At 39.7% G+C, this 27,749-nt stretch overlaps 1 long non-coding RNA gene across 1 annotated transcript; it reads right to left on the bottom strand.

The window, feature by feature from the left end:
* Positions 1-246: 246 nt before the first annotated feature.
* Positions 247-4,230, bottom strand: LOC147655388 (uncharacterized). The gene is made up of 3 exons (XR_015285010.1): positions 4,122-4,230; positions 2,349-2,472; positions 247-583 (listed from the first exon to the last, which is right to left on the bottom strand). It is a non-coding gene; the product is annotated as an uncharacterized LOC147655388 (long non-coding RNA).
* Between the last annotated feature and the right edge of the window lie 23,519 nt (positions 4,231-27,749).

The following is a 27,749-nucleotide window of genomic DNA, read 5'->3' as shown; positions in this document are numbered from 1 at the left end:
CATGAAGAACCTGAGTTACAGCAGGGATGTCAGGCCAGGCAAGAGTACATCTCTCACAAGGGGTAAGAATCCTATCATTTTGTCATGAAGACTGGGACACATAGCTGAAAAAAGCCAAGATAAAAATGTGAGTAAACATTTTCTGTGAGAAGGGACTCCCCTCATGCCAGAAATATGTTTGAAGGGAGAAGTGAATGTATACCCATTTATAGTGTTGGCTGCTTGAGTTTCTCTGCAGATCCACCTTAAAATGCAATTTATTTTTTTTTATTCCCTTAAAGCTGCACATCCCAGCTGGCATGTCCCAGTCCTATAAACGTCTCAATATAATACACCATCATTGTCTGATGTATGGGCTTCCATTTGGTGCACCATGTCCAAAGAATATTTCTTCATGCTTGAATGACTCATGTATGAGGAGATTAATCTCTCTGGGGGAGAAATTGGTGTCTCTCCTATGGAAGCAAGTTGCTGTGTGCACATTAACTGCTTATCTCACTCGTGTTCTTAATATTCAGGGTACAGCTTCTATCTGCCATAAAAATCCTTTTGTCTTTCCACAACTTGATGCGCTTTTCCAGCTCTGCTTGCAAAACAAAAGGAAAAATTTAAAGTTAACCACTAAAATAGTACAGTGAAATAACATACTGTTAATTTTTAACTTGTAATTCTGCTTGCCATTCATTCTAAGTGCCAGGTAGTCTTACGCTTTTCTTTAGCCTGTAGCTCTTAACAAGAGGATGCAAATAGCTGGCTTTATTAAGTGAAGAGGGCATCTGTTTTGATTTAGATCAGCTCCCTAGATTCTCAAAGAGACAAGGTTTCAGCCTATACCATTTTGATTGCTGGCAAGAAAATATTTAACAGGCAGCTTCTGTCTTGGAGAGGAATGAAAGCACAACATGCACGTATCACTCGATGTACATTATCACTTTCTTGTTGGCTAAGAACTAAACTTTATGTTCCAAATGTTTTCATCAACATGAAAACTTCTTGTGAGCTTTCCTATTCCTTGCTTGTTTCAAACTCCACTTTTGCATCCAGTGAGAAACAATAGAAAGCAATAAATACATTAGCATTATAAGTCAATTTGCAAATACCTTAATTCATACTGTAAACTGCAATTTGAAAGATCAAGCAATGTGTCTCCTCAGAAAGGAGACCTTATCCAAGCAGTTACATTTATATTCAGAGACTTAGATTTATTCAGCTTTGTCTTTTATTGAAACATATCAAAAACCTGATGCTGCCACAGCCAGTGCCAGTAAAGCAATCTAGAGCTATTAATTAGTACACCCATGTTTTTGCCACAACAAACATTTTAATTTGTCCTCTAGTGTTCACGATATCAGCCCTTTACTCCTGTTTTATTTTTGTCTGTGTGATATACATTACACATGAGAGAGTCCTACGTCCATATGTCCACAAACTGCAGTGGACATATGGCAGCATACAGAAAAGCGGTCTTTTACATTTTGCATACTATTATCATGGAGGCATTACGGCATCCCTTTATGTCATGTTGCTATTTAGTCAAGTTTGTGTCATGTATTTGAACCTTCTCAGCTGGCTTGATTTATTCTAATTGTAGGCATCGGGTTAGACTATTTGTAACAAGCAGTGTGCGGAAATTGCCCCAGTAATGACTCCTGCAACAAATGTAATTTATTTAGCTGATTACAAAGAAATGTTGACTATACTTGAAGAAGAGAACAATAAAATGTTTTCTTTTTAGACATTTATTGAATATTATTTGTCATTAGTTTTCTATCTAATGAAAGGATAAATACATGACCGAAAGATTGCAGAAGACAATGGAAAAAACAGCCCACAGGAAGGATTTATGCTTTGTTTTGAATTCTAGAAAGTGGGATAATCTCAAGAAAAATCTATTGAAAAAATTATGCCCATTAAAGAAGGTTGGTTTGAAATGTCCAGCCTTTGCAGTACAAACTGCAGGCATTTCACATACACAGGGTGTATTGTAGAGGGGATATATGAAGGTGCCCACTTTCTGGCATTCAGATTAAAAAAAATGAAAAATTCACGGAGAATGAATTCTTCCCATCCAGCTCAAAACAGACACCATTGTTTGGAGTAACACTAATTGATTCTGACAGGCCAAGCTCAGAAGAGATACTTGTATGAGCATAGGACTTACTGGATGTACACCCACAGAACCTCCTGTCCAGCCCCAGTGGTGTCACTCTCAACATTTTCCATGCTTATTTTTTTCACAATTTTTTCCTCAAAATATTCTAAGAAAAAGTGATAAATAAGTAAACCAGGAGAGGAAATTATAACTGCACTGGATGTATCTTCTAATGAGATAAGGTCTAAAAGCTTGCCTCAGATCAGCTGTCCAAAGGCATGGCCCATCCACTCCACGCCACTGAATGGGCTCTCTTTCAGGCACCTTCCAAGGTCTATTCCACTGTTAGGAATAAGTTTCTGCTGGAGATCTGTGTCTCTCTATATATGGCAAGAGTGTAAGTAGGAGTCAGGTTAGGTAGACACATAGCTAACACTGTCATTTTACTTGGCTGATATCAGACAAGAGTAACTACATTCTTAGGTTGAAGTTTCCTCCAGACAGAAAATATAGTGCAGAAGAAAATGGAGCCTCCCATTTGCTGTAAAGCTTTACATTAGTCTTTTATCTAATGTTTCAAGGATCATAGGCCATACTGCCTTTCCATCCCTCTGAAATAGGTGCTCTTCTGTTGGATGTTCTGCACACAGAGCTGATGACAGATTCCTTGTTGCTGCACAATGTACTGGCTGCCAGCATTTTCCAGAGCCAGCAGCAGCTGATAGTGCTCAAGGTTTATTGTACCATGAGCTGGTTCTCCCACTCTCTGCCTGACATCATTTGTGCAACACAAAATTGAGCATGGTGAGAGAAAGGCAACAGATCCCTTGGCACAAATAAACAAAGATAGGTATAAAGTCTACTCCTGTCAGTCTAAACCAGCTTCTTCTCACACCATGGTAGAAATTTAACAGAGGCTGGCAAGAGCAGACCCCTCTCCTGGTATTTGAATTATTACTGTGAGATGCAAAAATACATCTGCAGTTTTATAATTTGTAATAGTAAAGCAATATATGGGCTCAAGCAGCACCAATAATTTCTCTGTAAAGACTTTTGTCCCAATTGGGGGACAAAAAGCTGAAGGCTAAAACTCTTCTTCAGTTATCCTGAGCAAAGCTAAGTCATTCTGCTGTTTCTGGTGCTGGGAGAAGTCAGAGTAGCATCAGCACACACCTTCCTTCCAAGGTGGCACAAGGGAGAAAGGTCTGAGAGCCTTAATAGTGCTAGAGCCCAGTGCAGACAGACAGACTGACGACAGCTGTGTGCCTCCCACCTTGTGGCTACCTACTTGTGGAAGGTATAACCAATCTGTTTTCCTCAGGCTAAGCAATAAAGGTTCTGAATATAAAGGTTAAGCAATAAATACAAAGCAGAGGGGAACTATTCCCTCAATTCTTGAATAAAACATTCCAAGAAAGTGCAGCACTAATGGATTTGAAAAAATAAGCACAAAGTAGCACCATGTGTCCTCAAGTGCACAGAACATCAGGCACATTGACTGGTTTTATTTTATGCAGCTTTACCCCACATATTTCAGATGAGAGCAGTAACCCTTCAATTCTGCATTTCCTTGTAGCAGCAGGTACATGGGGCTGCTCTTTTCCTTGTGTTCATTAAGTACCTTCCAAGCAGATGACAAAGACAGTTGCCAGCTAAACTAAGTGGATTAAAACTGCTTTTCATGTGCTCAGCTACAATAGTTACTTGCCAACAAGTATTCCTTTTCTTTCTCTCCCCAAACTGTTAGTTTAGGCAAAAAATGTGAGTGCTAAACTAATTTCCACGTATGAAATTCCTTCCAGGATGCATTTCTTGGCTGGGATGGAGGGTGTAGCTCCCTCAGCTCTGTTCAGTTCCACAGTGATTATAATGGCCCAAAGGTCTGTCCTTCTCCCAAGCTCCAAGTCTATGGTATGTGAGAAAAAAAGCATGACAACTAGAAGGCAGAGGGATAAGTGATCAGGAACAAACACAAGGGCTTGTTAACTTAGAGAACCAGTTCAATATCTCTAGTACTCAACAGACTTACCCCAGCACGTGGCTGTCTGTCATGTCCCTCATTCCTGGTGGACTGGACTTTATCTTGTTGGAATGTGAACTTACAGGCCCATTGAATTTGAAAAGCACGCAGCTCCACCTGGGCTATCCAAATGATAAAGAGGCCCCCCAGTGAGGTCACAGCTCTGCAGGGTCTGACATGGCAACACACCTGCCTAAGGATCCATCCCCAGAGTACTGTTTGGTTTCTCTAGTCAATCCACATGCTTTAGCTAAGAGAAATTTGAGGTTTGTTTATTTTTAAAGTCTATCATGATTTTAGCCTGCTTCTAAAATGTGAGGAATATCACAGTGCAAAACAACCACAACAGCAAAAGGACTCTAAGGCTGAATAGGCAAGTTCTGCCTAAATCTGATATCCCTACTTTTAAAAAATAACTGAAAAACGGAAAATCCTTCCTATAGCAGACTGAGCACAGCATATACACCAGAAGGATCCTTAATGCTTTGGGAGTATGGGACAAAACAGGCTGTTTTATCTTCTGTCACATCATAAAAGTGAATTTGTGCACAGTTTTAAGTACAGAACATACACATATGAAGAGCAACAAACAGCACACTCTTGGGTCCAAGCTTATTCCTCTCTTTTCACAAGCCCGCAGCTCCTGCTTCAAGTTCCAGAAGACCTGAATCAGGAGCCTGGTTTTGTTGCAGCATTACCTGTACAGATGAGGAGGGAGGCAGAGAAGAGAGGCAGACAAGGGACACTTGGGGGAAGTAGGCTTAAAAGCTTGTTCATAACCAGTCATTCCTCATTGGCAGGTATTTAGATGACTCTTTATGAACTCCAGCTTGGTCCAGTGAAAGCTTTCCTTACCTAGGTCTGTACCTGTACCCCACATCTCTTTTAATCAAAGTTATTAAAATGACTGAAGCTTCCAGTTTTCATCTCCTGCTCTGCCCACCACAAATCAGCAGAGCATTCCTTGTCCTGGTCTCCTATGGGTGTTCCTGTTTCTGTAGTTTTGTATGTTATCTTCTCACCTCATCTTCTGCTGTCTTCTCTTGTATCTCTACCCACCCTTACCAGTGAGAATCCCTCCACTGCTGCTACCCTCATCTCATGGACAGGCCTTGTGGGAGGTATGGACAAACCTACAGCATACAGCAGGTGAGAGCAGATTGCCAACAGGCCTCCACAACCTGGTTCTCATTGCCATCCTGACCCCCAGGAAACGCTCAACACCCTGAAGGCCAAATGCCTCCAGCATGGAAGGCAGGGCAATGCTTTCCCAGGCTCTGCAGAGTGCAGGGAGAAAGGCAGTGCTGCAGTGTAATCAGAGGGCAGCGACCTCACAGCTGCAAACTGTAACCTTTTAGAAAGTGTTTAATGCAGTCTTTATGGCAGCCATTACTTTTACAGTGTTTTCACTTTGAGAAAGAAAACAGAGTAAATGTTTACAACAGCTTAACTAAATAAGTTCAACAGGTGAGGTGTGGCCCTCACCTGGGCCAGTACAGCCCACCCAGCAGCTCACAACCCTCAGTGTCTGGAAATAAAAGGGGTGGTTGAAAATGGACCTTCACTCAGAAAGGAAAAAGTTTCTTTCCCTGCTTCAGTTTTTGTTTGTTTCTTTAAGTAACAGACTGTTCCAGAAAAATAAACACACAGAAGGGCTCAGGGCAAAGATACATTTTGTATACAGCTTTAATGAAAACATGTTTTTCTTGTTAACACCTTGTTATATCCTAAAATCACAATACAGAAAAAACTGTGAATAAGGCTGTGTGCATAGACATCTCAGATTTTTAATGAAATTCAGAAACCAACATAGCTTCCCCCACACACTCTCCGCTACTGCAGCGCTGGCAGCTCTTGGCGGGCAGGACCCTGGCTGAGCGCTACCTGTGCGCTCTCCCTGCACACACTGTGCTGCCAGGTCTGCACTGCTAAACCTCTCACCACGCTGAAAAGTGCAGCAAGGAGTTACAACTGTCAAAGACACAGGCCCAGAGTATTATTTTTCACTAGAGCTCGCTTTCGCAGTCTAACAGACAGGCTGCCTTCATGTAAGCCAAAAGCAATTGTCCACAGACTGGCCAAAATATGAAAGGAATTACTCTGCACAGCCTCTCTGAGTTTGGGGTGGATTTTTGCTTCACCACATTATGATTAATACCTCGCCAAACACATACGCTATCAGAAGCTTTTATCTGAGCAGCTTCATAAGGCCCTTCAGTACTCAACATAGCGTGTTCCACCCAGGAGATAATATTTCCGTTTCAAAAGATGTTAGCTGCTTCTTTCCAAAAAAATTTCATAATTTAATTCCCTGCTGAAACACGTCAGCTGAAACTGCTGGGTTGCAGAAGTTAGATGGGATTCAGAAGACAACAGCTGCCACACAGAGCTGGAGAGAATATGCCTTTTTTAAAAAAAAAAAAAAAAATAAAAGGTAATACTTTTCTCTGATAATGACCCCAAAGTGACTCTGTTCCCTGGTAATGATCCAGAGCCCCATGTTTCTGCGATCTGCTGGGCCACCATGAAAGAGCAGCATATTGCTGTAATGAGTGATGGCAGTCAGAGAAAAGATCTTGGGACAATGCTGATGCTGGAAAGTGGGCACTGCTTGTTCTGCAGGTAATGAAATCTTACTTGTAACAAGGAGACAAGAAAAGATGGTACTGGAAATTGCCAGTGTTTGAACTCTGAAACTCAGTGGGAGGGAAAAGAGATACAGTTTTTGTGAAATACCTTGTTCTCAGGAGATTCAGAGAAAAATCCATGCTTTGGGGCACCTGAATGCTCACTCAGATCAACTCTTAAAGAAAAACCTTGAATTCCCTCATATATTTAGTGACAAGAGGGGGCCTTAAAGCAGAATTTAGACCCACTTTATGCCACATTATTAATACCAAGAAGTCATAAAAGACCTTCATTGTTATTGCAAATCAGACTTTGAATCCCAACCGAGTACAAAAACTGAGTCTGCACTAGAATATCAAACCCAGACTTTGGTAAAGTTCAGAAATTAATCTCCCTTTAAAACTATTACTGAGTTTAGAAAAATAGATCACTCATCTGATATGTGAGCTGCAATTCCCATTAGCTTTGGGGAAATTCTCCTATTGATCTGGACTCCTAGCACAACTTAACTTCTGCATAATAATTACTTCCCTTAGAACATCACTACTTTATTATTTGTAAGGACAAAAGAAAACTACTGCAGATTTTATAGGAATAAAGTTTTTTGTTTCTCAAAAGGGTATAGGCCTATCAATCCTGAGAGAGAGAATAGCCTCCAGTGCAAATGGGTAGGTATGAGATACCCACTCACTCCTGCTACTACTTCAGAGCAGCTACAGTAGCATTATTTTTAGCAGAGCAGGTGTAGAAAAGGGTGGTTTTGAAGGAAAAAAATAATAACAAAAAAAACAACAAAAAAATTGAATTATTTATGCAAGTTAAATCAAAATATGCCCCATATAAATGTTTAATCAGGTTTTCACCAACTTCTCTCCATATGCTCTGCCTTGCTCAACAGCAGATTTCTAATGGAATCACTAAATATAGTTTAATAGCTTTGTATTATGCAATTCAACTTCTGCTTACAGTTTTTTTTTCATTCAAAGCAGCTTCAGTAAAATAAGCACTAAAATCTCTCAGAGTTAATATGTAAAGAAAAGTAGTAAAAACTATTGAAGGATTTCCCTTCTGCAGCCTATTTATCACAGAGGAGTGTTACAGAAGGTGAAGTCATGTGATATAGACAAGTACAATCAATGCACATTGGGGCAGATAAAAGCCTTTGTCACATTTGAGAAATAACAAGTTGTATTTATCAGACAACTTGCTGGGACAGCCAAAAGAGAGGGCACTGGCTCTTAACTTCAGGGCTCTAGAAGATACCAAAAGCTTCCACTGCTCTTTTTTTTTTATTTTATTTTATTTTCATTTTTGCAAAGCATTCAGTTGAAATCAGAGACACACGTTAACCACAGCTTGCTCAGTTACCATCTTTTACCCTACCAGGCCATCTTTTTGGGAGTGCCTAAGAACTAAAAGCCAGTATCCTGGGTGGGCTGCCAATCACCACCAGCAACAGCAGCTCCTCAGGCAAACCAAAATACCTATAGAGCTCTTCTTCCTTTTCCAGCACACCAAAAGGCTGATACACAAGTGCTCTCACTCCCCCTTTTCCCAAACTTCGCAATTCAATACCCTCAGCTTTCCCTCAGCACTAGCCACTCTGTTTCTTGTCTTCCTTTTTATACAAAGCAGCTGGTCCCTGCAGATTAACAGAGCCCAGCTGGTCTCCAGCCACTTAACCCCTTCTGAGCTAGTTCCACAACCCTGCAAAGGAAAACAGCACTGTCAGCTTTCCAGGACTCTTCCCCGGGCTTGCAATAGGAGCATCCCTACAAGCAAAGATAGTATAGGCTTTAATCTGGGGTGCAAAGCTTGCCATGGTCTGAAAAGACTTTTATATAGTGTAGTAAGCCTGACTCTTTATAGAGCTTAGAGACAAGGATTGAGAGAATTACATACACTTGAAAACAATAATGTCACACATAAGTGTATTAAGGATTTATGAATATTATTTATAATTTCTCGAGTTTTGTGTGGAATGATCTTTACCCTATAACTACGTTAATTATTTTGTAAAATACTCTACCAGTATGCTGTTACTTTTCAAGCATGGTGTGTAGTGGTTAAAGCATTTAGACAGAGCCCACATTCACAAGGGTTTATTCTTAGGGCTTGTGAAATCCTCAGAAATATGAGGTCAATATTATATAGGTATTTGTGATGGCTGAAATATTTATTACCTGCTGGGGAAAATCACAAAAATTAAACATGAGTACTTCTGTTGGAAACGTCTATGCATGAATTTAGCTATATTTGCAGTAAGAATTTCTTTAAAATTTTACACTGACTATTTTTTCACCAATCTAAACTTCTAAATAATCATTTGAAATTAGGAGTAAAGGTATTTGAATAAAATGTATTTGAGGAGAAGCCTTCCCTCTTTCAAAACAAAGTGATTTTTGATATCTTTAAGTGCAGAGCAACTACCAATACTTTGCAGAGATGAAAAAGGGATAATGGAGTTTAAAGAACAGAGACCTATGACCTTTACGGTAATTATAGATCCAGTAACCTGTTGTCTCCCATTCCTTCAGGTCGGTTTCAATTAATGAAGTTATTTCTCCATCACTGTAGTCAGCTCCTGCTCCCATCAAAGAATTTCCTCTTTGGAAGGCTGTTGTATCCTTTCCAGGCAGTTCTGGTGCGAGAACAAAATCTGCTTAATATTAGTTATATTGTCTTCCAAACCCTCTAAAAGACACTCAGGATTCATGTAACTGCAACCAGAGCTGTTCTCCAGTTCCCTAAATAGGCACCCAGACAAATCTGGACATCACCACTCATCTTTCCAGACATTATGTAGGTCAACTTTTGCTTTGATGGAAACACTTCTTGCTGCATCTGTGTCCCCCTCCTCCAGCCATGCGAGGAGCTGAGGCTGACCAACAGAAGTAGGCAGCTGCCTGCAGCTCAGTCCAGCCACTAAGAGAAGATTCTCTTTCTGGGAAGATAAAGGTGTAGAGCAATAACCCTTTTACCCCACCTCAAACTCATCCAGTGCGCTTTCTCATCTTTGGCTGCATTTTAGCAGCTCCTTTTAGTGGGCCTTCATCAGGTTATCTCGTATCCTCTGGACCAGAAGGTTTCTTCTAAACTTATATGAGCCAATATTTTTTCCACATGAGAGTTGTGAAATTTGTTGCTTCATGATGTGCTTCTGACCCTGGGAAGCCCCCGAGCTACAAGAGATGGAGACAGCTGTTAGTCCAGCAGAAACTGCCAGGTTTGCAAAGACCTTGCGAGGGACCCGGAACATCAGCAGAACTGAAGGGCCCTGGGGGAAGAGCAGACCTTACCTCAAGTCAGACCAAAAGCAGAGCAAAAGGGGAAGCAGGAAGGGAGAAGAGTTAAAGTGAGAATAGCTAAAAAGTCTAAATCTGAGCCAGGAAGGTCAGCTGGAGAGGTGCTTGTTTGTGCAAGGGTGATAGGTGAGGTGGTCTAGGGCTGGACTAAAGCAAGTGTGAGGCAGAAAAGTATGGATCTGGGAAAAGTCAAGCTGGGAAGGAAAGGGTTGAATACAGGCATGTATAAAGTGAGAAGGTATTACAGAGCATAAACTTTAGAAGCTAAGACAAACATTTCTTAGAAATGGAGTATTATTTTAATTTTGAGTCCACTTCTTCTTGTACCACTTATAAGAAAACCAACAGATTTATTAATATATGATGTTGCCCTAAAGTTCAGGGACTGTGTTTTTTGCATAAAAGAGACAGGGTTTTCTTGATGGGGAGAGGAAGGAGAGTGAGCACGAAGGATTTCAAAAATCCCAATCTGATTGTTCTACTTATTTCCGAGTAGAAATCCAAAACGATGTGGAGCCAGCGGGGTCTCCATTCATTGATTCCCTGAAAAACAACTGCTGCAAAGGAAGAGATGGTGGGTTTTAGTGGCTGAGAGACCCTGCCACTTGCTGGAGAGCCTAAAATCAAACTGCCCACCACTTCCTACAGCCAGTAATCAATCACCTCCTAGTCTCCGGTCATTTCTCATCCCATAATATTCAGATCAAAGCATTCTTACCATACCATCCCTTTCCAGGGTGTAATGTAAAAAGGTTAATAGTTGAAGGTCACCAGCCTGCATCTCTCAGCACCTTGCCTGTGCCCTGCCCTGCAGAGTGCAGCTGCTGTGGGGCTGGGGCGCAGCCTCCCCCTCGCCCGGCCAGCAGATGCGCCGGGCCCGCTGCCTCCATCAGGGTGCACCTGTTGGGCTGCCACCATCTGCTCTCCAAAATGGGAACGAGCCACACCCAGCGCCGGCTGGCCAGCTGGGGACAGCCTAATCTCCTCCTCACAGCCTTCAAACCGGCACACAGCACGGGCCACACAAAGGTCGTCTGCATAAAGGCGCCAAGCGGCTGGGCTCAGCTTTGGGGGGCACCTAATCTCTGGCGTGGCGGGGGGCTGCCGCCTGTGCTGACAAGAAAGGGCTCTCTAAATTAATCCGGAGAGCTATTACCTGACAAGAAAGCGTCCTGTAAACTGCCCTTTTTGAAAAAAATAAAGAAAGGTATTAAGTTAACATGTATACTAATATTAAGTAAATTAAGCCACAGTGGTATTTTTGAAGACTATTTAGCGATGCGTAAGCATTGTGAAGACGCCGCCAGTGCTGGTCCTTACTAATGGGGATGACTTGTGAGCTGCATAGACTGAACGCTTTGGAAACTGGAAACTCTGCTCAGCACACGCCACAGCCGGCTCCTGTAAAGAATTACCTGACTTGATGGTGTGAGTCCCAGCAGCCGGTGTCAGCGCTTCCCAAAAAACACACTCTATCTGGAACCTGTCGCCACAGTGCTTAGAAATGCCTTTTTTATCAAATTTATAAGAAAGCCAGAAATACATGAAACATGGACAGGATTTATGCAAAAAATAAAGGTTATTTCTGAAACTTCACATTCCAATCTCTCAGCCACAATGAAATACTGCAGAAACCAGGACGTATAATTGCATGACCTATTCAGGCTCTGTTTCAGTGTTCGTTTTTGACGTATTTACCAGCATTCCATTTAACACTGAGGTGATAAAAGGGATGAAAAGACAACCTGCCAACACTTACCCTTGTCCTGAGCCCTTCTTGCAGAGCACCCTTATTTCCCTTAGGCCACAGCATCAGCAGCAGCACCATCAGACTTCTTTATGAAGCATGTCTGAGCTTTTTCTGAGTGTTTTTCCCCATTAATTGTAGAAAGTTGGCACCTTACTGTCTCTTAGAGAACCCCCTGGTTCCACAGTATTCTAGGATTTCATTCTATAATAGCTCAAACTGTCCAACATTCCACGCTGCTAATGCACTGGCTCACATCGTGCTGGACAGGATCGCTGGTCCAGATCTGCACAGCTGATGCTGGAAACTGAGGGCAGGAAAGCAGTAAGAAAGCAGAATCCCCTGTGTCTGAACCGCTGAGCACAGATACTTTCTGTGTTCCATCAGCACCCTGTACTGTTTGTTTGCTTTTTTTGTCCACCTGTGTATTTATGCCCGAGGGCTACACAGCGAGCTCTGGGAGACAGACTCGTTTTTGTTATGGGTCACTGCACGACAATGGGACTACAATTTTAATTTTTATTATTTTTTTTTTTGCATCAGTTCCCATCAGGTACATTAATAGAAATGTAGCAAAATAAAATTATAATGACAATATTGTAAGAGCTCCTCATCACCCTTAGGCTATGAAGCCAGAGAGAATTATTTTGTTATGGTATATATTTAAGGAAAATATTTGAAGTTTCATCACTTGAAATGTTTTAACTTAGAATTGATAAGGCAGTAGAGAATAGGGTAATGATTTTACCTCTGGAGGGATTAGGACTTTTCTATCTTCAAATTTGCAGCTGCTATCTGAATGCAAACACTGAATAGAAATATATTAAATTACCGTGAGCAATCCAAATTTTTTAAGGAAGTTAAATATTAAAATATATTAAAAAATGACAAGTTTCCCCCTTAAAATATGCACAAGGTAATTCAGAGATAATGTTTGAACAAGTCCATCTGCTAAATTAGTTGCAAGATACTGGTGGCTACTTTTCCATTTACACTAATGATGAGAAATGTAAAAGGCCAGCTTCGTAATTCAGGGTGTTCATTTAAAGAGGTTCCAAGAACACTTATGCTAAATGTCTCTGTCTACCTAATCAGCCAGTTTCTTCTTTCCTTTAAAGACTGGAACACAATTACAGAACCTGTAGTCCCAATTTTTAATTTCCCTGGCCCCATACTAATATATATTTCAATGTAAGGAAAGCTGGAAGATGATAGAGTTGAATTAACACCTTTAAACTAAGCATATTGCATTCTCTTAAATCAATGGTTTCACTTGTGCCCTCAAGCAATATGTGATTTGTAAATTTGAGACATGCTACCTTTAGGCAGTAAGCAAGCTCTTTAAAAACACTAAAGTAGGCAACATATGGTGGCACTGTGCAATATGAAATTGTTCTAAAGATACAAGTTTCCAGCCTCAGTGGTACAAGCCCAATTTTAAATAAAACATAGTGTATCATATGGTTCCTGCTTAAACACTGCAGTAAAAAAAAAAAGCTGGCTATATGGTCATCCTCTAAACGACAGAGGGAACAGTTTACACACGTACACTTGGAAACCCACTGTCTACAAACACGCCGTTACCCACTACCTTTCAATACTTGTAAATACTGAAATATGACAGCTTGTGTATTTGCTTATAAGCTCATGGATTTCTATCTTCTTACTCTTATTTTTGGTTGAATCACACAAACAAAACCACGGGTATTTCTTGTTGTCAACTTGTATGTGTGTCTCATAAAACACACATTCTATGTTCACATTTTTCTACCGCAGAGACCAGCTGGGTCACATTAGTCATGTCAAAGCATGTCAAGGATTATAACATGTAATTCAGTCCAATGTTATGGTGAAGGTGAATCTGTTCCATTACCCATGCAGAGAGGGGATAGTGGTATTTTAGCTTGGGGACATGACTTTTTACTTAAGTCTGCTCTTATTGACAAATGTACATATAAATTCCCAAAACACAGCACAACTATTTTTTTTCCATTGGTCACAAGGATAGGAAAGAAATCAGAAGAGGGAAACACGTTTTATTGTTAGTCATCAATTATCTGATCTAGCAGCATTACAATTGATTTGAAAAGGCATAGGACTAGACTTGGAAAAGAAATTATTACTGTGCTGGTATGTACATGGCCACAGCCCAACTTCTCTTCCAATTTTTGGCATTACAAAAACTGTACAATTATTTTGGTCTGTAATTTAACCTAGCATATATTGTACTTCGCTGTTCCCATCTGGAAAGTGAAGAACTCTTCCTCAGGAACTATTTTTTTTTTGTAAAATAGGGGTAAAGAAGGTTAAATAAAGGCTTTGTACACTTTTGTCTTGTCTCTGTAGACATTGCACATTCTCTCTCCCACAGATGGACTTCAAGAAGGGAAATCTGAATGCTCTGGCCACCTCTGATCAGTCATTCATTATACAGGCCTCTTGCCTTGATTGGGTTGTCTCTCAGGCTCAGTGATGTCTATGATAATCTGTGGGCTCTATGTTGGTAAGTAAGCAGTGAAAGAGCCATTGTGAGCAAGGATTTCTTCTACATAGAAATTTTACAGTTTGTATGCCACATTATTGATGGTGCCAGATTTGTCAGTTGTCCTCAGCCAAAGATACTAGAAAGGAAAGTAGTGCTGTGCTCCTTTGGAAAGCATGGAATTGAATTAATCAAGACCTCTTAGAGAATGTTTTAGCTTATTCCTGTGGCAAACATTCCTTACAGACAAATGACCTCTAGGCTACTGCTTTGAAACTGGATATTTAAAGGTGCTTAGACATTTAATATTCATTGACATCAATTAATTTAGACACATTTCTTTAAGATTCTGACTCTTATCCTTGTAACTATGAAAGGGTTAGGGCATGGCTTGCTTATATCTGGTCTCCATCCCAATTTGATCACCTTCTTCAGGGATTCAACAGATAATCACATTCAACAATCAAAAATTCAATCACAGATAATAACAATGAAAAGTCACAGATGGACTAGAAGTGTTTAGTTAATTCAGGGGAGTTTTCTTTTTCTCCTGGTGAAAAGCTCTGAATCCTGCTGTGCTGGGTGTTTGTCAGTGCCCCCAAGACAGCAGAACATCACTACACATTGCCATGCCTCTTCTGTTGCAAGGGGGACTCCTCAGGGCAGATCAGCGATGTAGTGGCCTCATCTTGTCTAGAACATTGTGCCACTTGGAATATTTAGGACAATTACACCAGTTCTGAGGTCAGTATGTGACTTGGCAATAAAATAAATATATTTATTTAACCTTTTTTTTCTGGCCATCATCTACATTCAAATCACCTTGAGACATGCCTTGATGAGTACTGCAACCTCTTCCTTTCGGGATTCCAAGTTAAATATGAAAAGCAAAACTCTGTTTTCTGTGACAGGCTTTTGTATGTGGGTTGTTTTGCTGTGCATCTTCCCTGTTTTGAAAATTTCCACAAGATATGAGTTAGTGTGTTCTACACTAAGGGCTAATTTTATTACCAGCATACTTACCCAATGTTTTTCATCTGCTGCTTCTACCTACTTTTGCTTGTTGTATTAATATGTTGTGTAATCATTGCATTTGTGACTTCTAACTGGATTTTTGGAAAGACAGATGGACTTCTTTTGCACAACAAGGTATAGCTGTGCTGAAGTGTAATGAGCTGGGAGCTGTTACAGGAGATATTGATCTTACTCCAGCTTTTTACTTGTTGTGGCACTAATTGTCTCAGGGTTGTTTACCTGAGAAACAGAAGAATGAGAATACACATGTGGACTGTAGTCAAAGTAATGATGCCAGGTAAATATTTTGTCACTACTATTAATAATGGCAATTATGAAGTTCACCTCAGCAAGAGAAAACTCATGTAAAACCTTACAAAAGACACATTTGCAACTTGAAAAATTCAAGAATAAGAGCAAGTTAGATCTCATATTACAGAGGAGCCAGGAAACAACAATATGATGTGACTTTTTTCCATGACTTTGTATCAACAGTGAAATGCTTCTCTGCATGGGGTGCATTAAAATGCTATATGGTGGAACAAACAAACAAATACAAGAAAATTGAAGGAGTTAAATTATGATCCTTACTAAAACTGGAAGGCTTTATTGTATTTTGACTTCTGATCTTTCTTCATAAATAATGTATTTTTATAGAAAAAAACACAAAAATGCTCAGTGATAAAAGAGAGTCAAGCTTCAGTTTTAGTTTACAGAGCCCTTTTGCCAAGAATTGAAATCCAAAAGGAGTTTTTGCTACCTTGCAAAACTTGGACTGTAACTCAGTTTATTTTTTAAATTAATTAGAGATTCATTCCACACTGCCAATCTAGTATTTGGGTACATGTCTTTGGAAAAATTCCAAAGAAGTGACACTCAACTGCCACGGTTTCACCCACAAGTGTATCAAGTCTACCTGGAAATGATCAACCACAATCTTGACTGGTCCCCTGAACATACAAATGCTGTGACCTGTGAATACAATGCATTATAATGATGTACAAAAACTATGTTTGCTGTGAATAAAGCGAGATGAAAGGATGCATACAGGATTGTAAAAATCCTGGTAACACTGTCAGACAGGGGACATTGTGACAGCCCTCCTCTTGCTCCTGCCCCCTTCTGCTCCCATCCATTGAAACCTAGAACATTTTACCTATTGGACTGTGCTAGTAAGATAAGTGAGATGTTTGATTAGGTTCTCAAAATTCAGTGCAGGTTGGCCTGCACTTACATTTTCACAACAGGTGACATTTGTGGTATTCCTTGGCACAAGAAAAGACCCGGGTGAAAAGTGGCAATTTAAAATATATATTTTTACCAGAATGCTGGAGCTAGTGAAATGAGAAAAAATCAAACAAAACAGAGATGTTTGCAATATTGCAACAGATACACATAAAATTTGCATGCATGTTTATTCAGAAGTAACTTTAACAGAAATGCTTTTCAGTACAGAAAATATTCCTATTCCCATACAGAACTTCCCCAAAGATCCAAGGTACGCATATCTCTGTGTGGAGAATACAACTGCAAAGAGTATGTGATAGATTTGGCAAGTCTCTCTTTTTTGTCTCTGCCTAATGCAAACAGGATTCCACATGTGATCTTTTAGTCAGACCTCTCATAAATACAAAGCAGAGGAAATGTTCTCATGAACCCCTGCAAAGAGAAGCCATCAAACTTCACCTCTGAGTTGTAAAACAGTATCATATGCTTCAGGTACTATGATAAAATCCCACTTGCAAATGTCCTTGTGCTGTCTGGGTTTCATAAATCAGATTGCAGAACAATAGAAATTTGATGTAGAAGGAGCAGATAAACCATCCTGTTCACCTCATTTCCACTGCCGCATGTTTTGGGCTGTTTTGCCAGCCCTTGTTTCAAACGGGCCAAGTGGCGAGGCTTTCATAATATCCCTTACAATTTTATTCCATACTTTAATACATCTCATAGTCTGGGAATTTCCTCCTCTCGTACAGCTTGAAGTTTGTCTGCTTTAATTTCAGCCAATCGTTTCTTGCAATATCCCCTCTGTGCTAGGCATAAATATTTAATCTTTCACTTGAGGTTTGAATCGTTTCAACAACAGTCAAAAGGAATTGAGTATTTGCATGAATAACAAAAATATCTAGAATCATTATAGCTAAAAAACAAAGTGGGTTTTGGAAAGGAGATAGAAGCTATGTTTGAGAATTTGGACCACCTTTTTAGAACCAGAAATTATAAAATTACTTTTTTGAGTGTGGAGTTCATCTGACTGTTCTGATCTTCTCCAGGTCTCCCTGTTCCCAGCGCCTGCCATAGGCCATCCTTGGGATGGAGTGCTTGGAGTATTCTGGGAATTTGGGATTCACAAGAACTTCAAAGCCTGCAACTGTCTGATGATTGCTTCATTCTTAAAACAGGGGAAATGTGAATTTCACAGCAATACGAAACACAGATCCTAAAAGTTTTTCAGTGATCAGCAGTAAACCTTATTTATTGTGTTTGGATTTATGTGGGATAAAGGAAGGAAAAGCATTTAAAGACCATTCTACCTTTCTTTAATAATCTTCTCTATTTAAAATATGAACATTTTCTACTATTTGTATCTGCAAAGGTCTGCACTAACTTCAGTCAGTGCCAGCTGAAGCCAGAACCTTGACATGTGCTTGCTCACTACTCTGAGTGCTAGAAACTTGTGGTGTCTTTCCACACTTGAAATTCTTCCCCACTCTCCACAGTCCCTAATAATATCCTGGACATGTATCGTCATCTTTATTCATGAGAGTGCAGATGCAGCCAAATTAGTGGCAGCAAAGCACATTTTACACAGTAGAAAATACAATCTGTCTTCTTTTTGATTTTTTTTAATAAAAAAGTTTTATTTAAAAAAAAAATATCAGACAGTAAGATTTAAATTCAGCACCACCCGTTGCAAGAGTCTGTTTAAAAATGCACAGCTGGCTTGATGATGAGTGACAAATCAAAAGTCAGAGTGAAACTTCCCAATCATCTGAGCCCTTGCCACCCGATTAGCAGAAGAAAAACAGGGCAGATGGAGGGAGACGCAGCAGTTCGGAGGGAACAGATGGCCACTACGAACTTGATATATGAAATTAATAACACTTTCTCAAATACAATTAGTAGCAGGAATACATTACCTGAATTTTCATAACTGTGAGCAAGCTGACATTAAATGAGGTTTTTCAGATTAACAGTCAATATAACATTGATATTTGGAGAGAAATAAAAAATTATATGGAAAGTAATAAGGACCTTTCTGCTTTTTGTGTTATAACTGATTATGAGTGCCCAGCTGTACAAAGCCTACATGATTCTATAGTTCGAAACTCCCCAGATATGTGCTTTCATGATTAACTCATTTATTTCTTAAACCAAAGACAGGCAACATGAGGTTTCACACAGACTCTCACTGTCTGTGTAGTGAGAATCCATCTTACAGTGAAGGTTTCTTCGATCCTTAGAGCCAAGGGCTTACAAAAATCTGGAATAAAATTTTCAGAAGATTGGCTTTGGAAATCTAAACCAAGGTGTCTTACCATGGTGTGTTTCCACACCTTCTGAAATGAAATCAGGCCCATTTAATTTGTCTTTAATTGGGCATCCAACACAATTAGTGTGCTTTGAGAAGGCTGATTCCTTTTACAGACTGTACAGAGGGGACAGGATTCAGAACAAGAACAAGGGAAAACATGTAATGCATTTCAAAGGCTGGCTCAAGGCTTGGGAAGAAACAGCATTATAACACTGCACATAAGCCAGCTCAGTGGATTGCACAGACACACACGCCTGGGTGAGGGGGTGACAAGCTCCTTTACTTGGTTCCCTACAAGTCCTGGCATACCTAGGAGGATGATTAAGTAGGTGTTTCTTTAATCATATGTACTGGCACTTTTTCATAAACCAGAGGTGGTAGAATCAGCTGAGAGGTCATTTTCATTACAAAAAATATTAATAAAAACAAATGCTGGCACTCTCCTAAGTAAACAGAGGTAAAAATTTTTGTTTTCAAGTTAAAACTGGCTTTTTTAGACTGTGAGCATAAATGTACATAAACACACCAAAGAAAGCCTTTTATTTTTCCTAATATGCAATTTTTTACTGCAATTCAACAGCTGTCCCCAGAGAACCTTAAATTTGGTGTTGAATCCTTCTGTCATTCATACTGGCTTTTCAAACTAAAATTCAGATGTATAAAAAGGACATTCTTGAAAAGTCAAGACAGGATTGGAAGCGCTAGAGATGGGACCGAAAGTGCAAATATTATTGTATAAATATTTTCCTGAAATGGTCTGAAATAAACAACAACATTTTTAGTCTGACGGAATTATATAGCTTTTTCTGCATAAAACTCTCTTGAAAGTTCTAAGGGAACCTTTCAAGCCCTTGCTACCTGATACCTGGGATGATATGGAAATGTAGTTGAGTTTCTTCCTTTCACTGTCACACAATTATCACTTTTTTTCTCCCTTTCCTCTCTGTTGTTATTTTCTTTATTGTTGCTCCTCAGCCATAGTCGACAGATGCAAATGTAATTTGTTTATGAATCACAGCACATATTTATGTGAATATACCATATGAATATGCTTGCAGTATGATTTCAGCTGGGTGAATACTGCAAAAGATGATTTGCAAACACTGCTATGAATAAAGGGCATGATACAAAGCTCATTGCAATCCATGGGATGACTCCTGTTGGCTTCCAGGAGTCTGGCTCAACCTCCAAGCCAAGACTTTCCATTCAAAGGAATACTTGCTTGCTGATTGTCTGTTGTTCATGTTTATCCAGGCAGAGCTTTGTTTGTGCAAATACTGGGAGGAAGCTTCTACTCGGGGTAACGCACATTTCTGCACAAATACATGAATTTTCTCTATGACTACATATGGTCATATGGAAGTGTTATCAACACAAGAATCTATGAGTAATCATTTTTAATAATGATTTCAATGAACTATGGAGAGTTCAGGAGTCACAGACACACACATTCTATCTGGTTTCTCAAACAAAGTTTTTTCTGTCCCAAACAGAGCTGTCAGTCTGAGATTGGGAGACAGTAGTACTGTGTCTGGAACAAACAGGTAGAGCTTGGTCTCAAGCTGCCCAAAAGCAATAGCACGTTTGGCTTCAACAAAGGCAGGTTCAAGATTGTTCTCAGCACTGTAACTTAAAAATGAACTTGGGTTTTAGGTTTCAGAGTTTTTAAGTATTTTCTTAGTACTTTAAATTTCAGTTCTGCAAGGTGTCATTTCGATGGATGTTAAACTCACAAGGACCTTACAGAATTGGGTTTGGGTCACTGCCAGAGAGCATAGCTGTAATTGTTTGGTGTTGTATTCATAGACAATGTCTATTGTCTTTACCCAGATAAGCAGGTTTTGGCCAGAAGTACCATTTCTCACACCAGACACACAACAACATGATTGGCATCAGACTCTAATGAACAGTAATGAGAAAAAGTGTTCCAACAACAGAATGAAAATGCCTTTTAGTGCAAATGTTAAAGCATCTCTCTTTTGATTTCCACTGCCAACATTTAAGTTGCAGAATTTGGTAATGTTTATTCTTCAATTCTAGAAACTCTTTGCAACTGCCTTCAGTCTTTTCTTTTTCACTTTCTTGCATGGCAGAAAATATCTTCAAATGACAATACAAACTGGCACCAAACAAAATCTTTCTATGTATTTAAACTTTTGCTGTTCACTTGACTCACTGACCCGGTGGTATTGTCCAGAATTGCATTAACCAGTTCCAGGCAGTGGAGACAAAAATTCCTTTCATTCATCAACAGATAAGGAGTTTTGACAACTATCCCTTGGGAGCGAGAGGAAAAAAAAAACCCAACAAAAAACGAAGAAGAGATTACAATGTAATAATGTAAAAAGCACAGTCAAAGAGCCAAAGAAAGACTAGAGGAAGCTGTAGGGCTGCCTGGGCAGACAGGGAGACTGCTATCAGAATTGAACAAGAGAAAATCCAGATCCCCCTTCCACTCCTCTACCTGTTTCTTCTCAATGTCACTATCAGTGCACACAGTGATATAAAACAGGTCCAACAAGTATTCCAGTAACTCCTCAGGACCACCAGGCAAAACCAAAAACATTCAGGGCTTGACACTTAACCAAGGCAACATGCCAAGCTTATCACATGTGAAAAAGCCTTGTAGAGGAAAATAATCATCTTCATGTTCACAGGGTCTGGGTGTTAACTCTCCAAAGACTCTCCTGTATTTTCCACTCCTTTGACTATTGCAGATGAGGGGGTTATTTGCACAGAAATTCAAACCTCTGAATAGATTTGTGTTAACTACAGAAGGAGCCAGAGAGTTCTCTTTTTTATCTTAGTACTGATTATAAACAGGGCACTTACTTTTGCAGAGACTTGCATGGCAAGATGGCCCAAAGGATGGTCGACTTCTTGTGTGAACCAGAAATCACTAAAGGAGCTGAGCAGGGGACAGCAGTTTCATTTTCTCACAGTCTTCAGAGTTCCAATTTTTTTTCTCTTTATTGCAGTGGAAAAATAAATTTTTCAATAACATAAAAATGGCTTGTGTCAACAAACTGTAGTGACCCCAAACCAGAAACGGGGCCCCTGCCCAGCTGACTGCCAACATTTGCTTCATGTCTTTCTTCACCTCTCACGCCTGGAGACTCTGAGTCCAATTCCAACATGTTTGGTAGTGTCGCCTCAGTGAAAATGTTCTTTTTGGCTCCTACCTGAGAGGATGTAGAGGACTGGTTAGCCATGAACAAGGAAGACCTAAATTCCAGTTCCTGTTCTTCCAGATTCAGAGTATGAAACATGAACCATTACTCTAGCCTCCTGAGACATTACTAGGACTTCCCTTGATCTTCTCTCCCCAGATCACCCAGAGCTCTGTTGTAGCTTAGTGTTGTACCAGTGGTTATTGCTCATGATGAAAGAACAAGGCCTGTTGAGAAGCCTTTTTTAGGAATAAATCAGGGCATACTTTGAGTTCAGCATCTGTTATTATTTGAAGGTAGCATGCAGTTCATTTGCACCTGAAGATGCATGATCCTGTGTGATGCTGAAGGCCTCGGATCCTCAGCCCTTAATCATAAATAAGTGTTAAGCATTAATCAACGCTAATTACAAATATCATACTCATACACATGTAGCCATTCAAGAAAAATATCACTAATTTTATTTGGATGCTTCCAAACATATTAAAATTGTGTCTTCTTTCATTGAACGCTACTTTATTTCTCCTCATTAGATTCCTGCTACCTGTACCTTAAGTTCCCCTCCAGTGTAATTCATAATTCCCTTTGTATTTACTTTCTTTTGAGTGAGGACTTGAATATCTGAAATATCTGTTGTGGATGTGCTGAGCACTTGCTGAATACTCAGCTTTCCACAATTCAGTGATGCTGAGCTTCACAGAGTATCAAATACTATGGTACTGGGGAACTCATAATAATTAGGGAGAAAACTCCAAAATACTGTATAATTTTTTACATTTCTATCTGCATTGTGGCTGGGCAAGTGGAAGAGGTGGAGGTAAAGAAAATCATAGTGTTTGCATATTCTGAGAAAAACTTCCTGAGACTTCTTTCTGAGGGGATATGGGAGTTGCATACATTATTTCTACCTGATGCTGGAGGGACATTGAAATATTCATTTAATCAGCATCTAACATCAGTGGATTTGAGAGCATAAACTTTAATTTCTCACTGGAATCAAACTGAATGACACTGACAACTACAAATAAAAGAGATACAGATTCACAAGCTGCCCCTGCTAAAACCATCAATTGCGTCAAAGTAATTTTTGGTACTGTCAGTTAAAAATAAATAAATTAAAAGAGAAAGCCTAATGAGTATGTTTATGACCAATGGGAACATCAACAAGCATCTGTTGATGAGAACCTAGTAGAATTAGTGCTGAAGAAATATGACTTGGTTTACTACCTGTAGTATCTCTGTTACACTGGTGACATGCATTTATGAAATGTTCTTTTTCCTGCAGGTAAAGAAAACATTTGACTGTTATTTTTCTTACCAATCTATTAGAGAGGCTGCAAATGCTGAGGGCACCTGTGATGGCTCTGTAGAGATCATCTTGGTCTCTTATTCCCATCATGTAGCCTTTAAGCTAAAGTGCCACAGCTGGGGCCTTGAAATGGCTGTATTGTTCATGTTCAACAACCATGGGTTTGCAATGATGTATTATGCAGGTAAATAAATACTATGGTCCTTACAGGTAAGTCAACAAACTGAATGAAACTGATGGTTCTGTAGGTGAAAAGCAAAAGCATTAAATCCTCATTGTTTCCTTCTGACTGGTGTTCTCTTTGCCTAATTTCTCTTTCTGGGGTTTCCATTGATGGTAAGTACGCTCTAATGGAGTGCTCCTTTTCCTGGAGCTGGTCTAAGGATTTCTCTTCTGACCTTACACTTTCTCTCCTTGCCTCTCAGAAGAACTTGCTTTCCTGTGTTCCAGTTTTCTGGCCCATCTGCTGCCCTCCCACACATGGCAGAGGGCAACAGATGGGTGATAATCATGCGGAAAAAGGCAAATGGAGGCCATGCGGAGGGGAAATGCAGCTCTGTGGCATCGTGCCCTGGCAACACAAAGCCACCACTAGTCATCCACTGCACACACACCGTGAATCCGTCAGTGACAAGTAAGGCGTGTGGCTGGCTGGAATAGGAACAGTTTGGGACACTGCCAGTGCTGGGTGGCTGGTTTCCATTGGTAAACATTGTCACTTAGGGTACAGCACTGCTCAGGAGTAAGCGAAGCACACCTTGTCCACCTCTTCAAGAAAGGCTCATCTCCATTTAGGATATCAGAGCAAGACGATATTTCATGGTGTCTCATTTAGGGCTCCCTTAGGCTGCAGGCATAAAGCTAATTTGTGGTGTAAGACCAGTGAGCTCTGGTGCTGGGTGGAAGGAGGCAGGCACATAGCAATCACCAACATGTTTGCACAGGTCTGAATCCACAGCAGCTCATCTGCTTCTGACAACAGCTTGCTAGGACATGTAAAGTCACCGGCAGGAGATGACAGAAGAAATGGACTTGGCAATGTCAGTCAGCCACAGATGACTGTGAGCAATCAATATGATCCTGAAGGAAAACAACGTAAAAAAAGAGGCAAATATTGTATGAGGGTATTATCATGTTTAAAACAGCAGAAAGGGCATCTTTCTGGTATGTTGGTGCATGGCTACCCCAGAAAGGCAAATAAGAAGAGTAAAAAGACTTGCCTACATGGTCCATTGGTGTACTGCAGCACAAAGATCATGGACTCAATAGCCTTAAGGTTTCTTTCCAGTGCAATGTAACTCACATTTCTAGGAAATACATGCTGTCCCATTAGCAAAGAGTACCTTTCCCAAAGAAATTAAGTTACATCAGTCAAACAGTCTTAAATTTTTTTAAAATGTTTTAATTGCTTACAGAGCTGTACAACCTTACAACAGATACAGAAATACTAACAGGTTGAACCTTAATATTCTGTATAAATTTCTTTAAGAAGCATAACTTTTCTACTATGGTATGAAATGGTATGTTGTCACCAGTGACAGGACTTAAGGAAATGTTTTGAAGTTGTGCCAGAGGAGGTTTAGGTACCATACTAGGGAAAGGTTCATCACATAGAGGGTGGTTGGGCACCCCTGGAACAGGCTCCACAGGGAAGTGGTCGCAGCACCAGCCTGGCAGAGTTCAAGAAGCATTTGGACAACGCTCTCATGCACATGTTGTGACTCTTGGGCTGTCCTGGGCAGGGCCACAACTTGGACTTGATGATCCTTGTGGGTCCCTTCCAACTCAGCTTGTTCTGTGATTCTGTGACATCCCATGTGTTAACTAGCAAGCCGGAATACAATATACAGATGGGGTAAATATGCTGAGCAGTTGTGCATGTTGTATTACCTTATGTTTGAGAAGCCAAATGAACAGAGAAGTTCTGAACTGCTCCCTTCCAGCACTGAAACACTCACAGAATAAAGCCAATGCTGCTAGATCAGTAAGGCAGTATCATCTGGAAAACTGCAAATAAAAACTCCTGACTGTTCAGACAGTACACACAACCTTCAAAACTCTTCTTGTTTTTAAAAAATATTTTTACTGTTCTCGTTTCCTATCTTATAGAAAGAACTTGTTCATATTTCTACCATATACATACATATACACTGTATTTGAAGAGTTCATTTTTCCATTGTTTCTTCCCTCATACTTTCTCATATTTTACCTTTCAGTTACCAATCTTTTAATAACAGTATTTGAACACTAAAGAAGATATTTCAAAAGGATTTTAGGAAAATTATTTAAAAATTATGCTTTCCAAGGCTTTGGATTACAAATAAGTAATATTATGGTTCCCAAATAGTTTCTACCTACACTGAGATGCTCCAAAGTGAAGTTCTGAAATAAAAAATGTATAAAATGAGACAGTGGAAAGAAAATACACATAGATGCTAATGACAAATGATTATATGATTTGTTAAGAGATAATTATGAGCTAGTCTGAAAATCTGCTTGTTCTGTAAGGCCATTTCATAATAACCAATACCAATAGGATTTTACCATTGTTCTGTGCAGAATCAAGGCAAGGATGAGCAGTACCAATCTATATTGGTTTTAGAGGACTGGCAAGGTAAAACTAATTTGATTTTTTAATTTCCTTGCCAGACATTTCTTGTCCAAAAAGTAAACCCTCTGCATTCCATATTATTTTCCAAGAATAACAGCTTTGGATGTTTAGTTTGGCTAAATTAGGAAAGTTGACCACCTGTTTGTAGAAAAACAAGACATTCTTGCAGATGGAAGTTCTGAGCTATGATAAGGAGTTCTAAAAGAAATCTTGTTGGGTGCAGAGAGTGAAGTAGGCAAAATACAGACACAAAAAAACCTCTTTGTGGACGATTTTGAGTGTAGGGTAGATGAAACGGAATAAAAATCTACAAATATTCTCATCTCCAATTTCATAATAAATAGCGACAACATCATATCTTGAATTCTGCAGAAATGTACAGGACAGTATTGATTACTGTAAAAGGAACAGCCTTGCACTAGCAAAGAGATGGATGAGGTTCTTTATATGCTCCTGAAGATGAGTGTCCCATAAAACCAGAAATTTGCAGTGTGTATATGGTCGTTCTTATATACAAAATGGTCTTTCAGCAAATGAATTATGATGTGTCAAAATGACTCATAAGGACTTTGCCACAGTGAAGTGTGTTTGAGAAAATTGCTGCCACAGAGTAAATATTTTTTATGTTGATTAACAGTAGCACAGCTGGCCTCTGACTTTGTAAATTTAAAGGAAATTTCAGGGTTAATGAATGAACCTAGTCCTCCCTTGCTGTCTCCTTGTTTCACTTTCTCACACACGCACAAATGCACACCAAGTTTGTACAAAAAAAAATCTGTTGTTGCTAATGAGAAACATCCAAGCAAATCAATATACCTGCACTACACAGGTACCAAAGAAAAGTAAAGTACAGAGGTATTAGGAGACTCATTCGTTCCAAAAAACCACATTCTAGTGAACTGCACTGCCACATCACAATTAATATTCTGCCTTATCACTATTAAAAATAGTGCATGGTAATTAAATAATGCAAATGAATGAAAGAGACATTGTGGGGAAGATTAATTCCCAAGAGAAAGGAAATTAATGGATCAGAAATGTTCCTGATCTCTATAACCTGGCACATGAGAGGAAGGAAAGGCCCTTGCTTTGGTGTATGGCCTTAATATCTCTGCTCATAGAAAGATTTTACTTGAAATCTTGCAAGGTCAACCTTCTTTTGCAGGTGTCTGGGTCCTCTTTTTATCAGCCAGGCTGGAAATTTCATACTTTATGTGATGATTTTGCTTGGTTTTCCTCCCTGCACTGCCCTTGTTTACACTCCTGTGCCAACAGCCGTGTTGGGCAGGGCTCCTGCAATTGTTCTGCAAATTCCCACTGTTGTAGTTGCAGATCCATCACCTTTAAGTGTGCATATTCTGCCATAAAGGGGACTTAATCCCACAGAGGATCATTCTCAGGTCCTCAAACACTTTAGTTTGCAAACAGTGTTGGGAGATTAAGATGTAGGTAGTAGCTCTGCAGCTTTGGGTAGGGATATAAGATATCATCCTGCTTGTCAGGGAATGCCTGGGGACTGGGGATGGATGGTGTGTGTCATTTTCAACTCTGATTTCTCTGATCCTTAATGCTATCCAAGTTCATTAAAACACCTGAAGAAAATTATGTGCTTCCAGAGGCAATATGAAAAGGAATTTACCTGCTGAAGCCAGCGAGAAAATAGAGCAGTGCTTACAAAAGCAAAAAGCAATCTTACAAAAAGCAAAACAAATTACAAATAAATATATGGTTAGAGAAATAAAACAGCACACCTCTTTTCTCAGACACCAGGCTAGAACACAACCCTCGCAGCATGCTTTAGCCTGGTGGGCATTAATCAAAGTGCTTCCTATT

The sequence above is a fragment of the Cyanistes caeruleus genome, chromosome 1, assembly GCF_971803275.1.
Source record: "Cyanistes caeruleus chromosome 1, bCyaCae1.hap1.1, whole genome shotgun sequence".
Lineage (NCBI taxonomy): Eukaryota > Metazoa > Chordata > Aves > Passeriformes > Paridae > Cyanistes > Cyanistes caeruleus.
The sequence above is the reverse complement of the archived record's forward strand: the minus strand, read 5'-3'. Positions and strand labels throughout refer to the sequence as shown.